We start from the raw sequence: 956 nt of genomic DNA on the forward strand, positions 1-956 counted from the left end.
CATACTTCTAATATTGTTAATAATATTTTTATATATTTATGTATATAATAGTATTCATATGTATATCGTTTATCTTTTGTACTCGAAATAACCTAACCTCAAAATATGCGCATATCGCCAATTTCTTGCATTTCTTTGAAATGCAGATCAAAATAGAAAAGAAGACTTTTATAATATGATATAATATAATATAATTATAATATCAACATTAATGGAGATGGAAGCTTCTTATGTGTCCCCTAAGGGCTTGCATTTTTTTACACCTTCTCTATTCCTTTACACACCCTCCGCACTTACTTGGTGGTGGAAGGGGGACCTACACTTTAAGGTGGGTTCCGAACCACCAAGAGCAACAGCCTTAAGTACTTAGAGAAAACCTTTTTCTCTAGAGGCACCGTATCGTAAAGTGACCTCCATCTTGGTTATCATGACAACGCAGGCCGCTTTTCTAACAACAATTCAAATCGATCATGATAAGAAGAAAGATATTGGTCTTCAAATATTGTGTAGGTAAAATGTCAGAATTGAAGAAGTTATTTAATAACTTATGGATGTATTATATTAAAGAATTAAATTTCATAATTTTGTTTTTTGTATACTATTATAAGCAATAATTAAAATTTACCTTTAGTCATTGTTTATGATCTACTGAACTATTTATCTTGAATCAGAGACATAAATATCTGCAAAATGGAAAGAGGGCTGCGAGAATTGTAGCTGTCTGTACATTATGTAGGAAAGTTTGAAAGTTATTCGGATGACAATTTAGGGATTGAATCTTGAAGAATTTATGATTTAATGAGCGAAGAGAGCCTCAGATTTCTCGGCGTGAAGCACCTGTCACTGATCACAAATCAAAGGGAGAGGGTCGGTAAGGCCGGTTTTTGGCCTAATTTATTTTTGGACCAAAAAATCTGAAAAAATCATGGTAGTATCTTATAAGTATCCCGAGTCGA

The sequence above is a fragment of the Belonocnema kinseyi genome, chromosome 1, assembly GCF_010883055.1.
Source record: "Belonocnema kinseyi isolate 2016_QV_RU_SX_M_011 chromosome 1, B_treatae_v1, whole genome shotgun sequence".
Classification (NCBI taxonomy): domain Eukaryota; kingdom Metazoa; phylum Arthropoda; class Insecta; order Hymenoptera; family Cynipidae; genus Belonocnema; species Belonocnema kinseyi.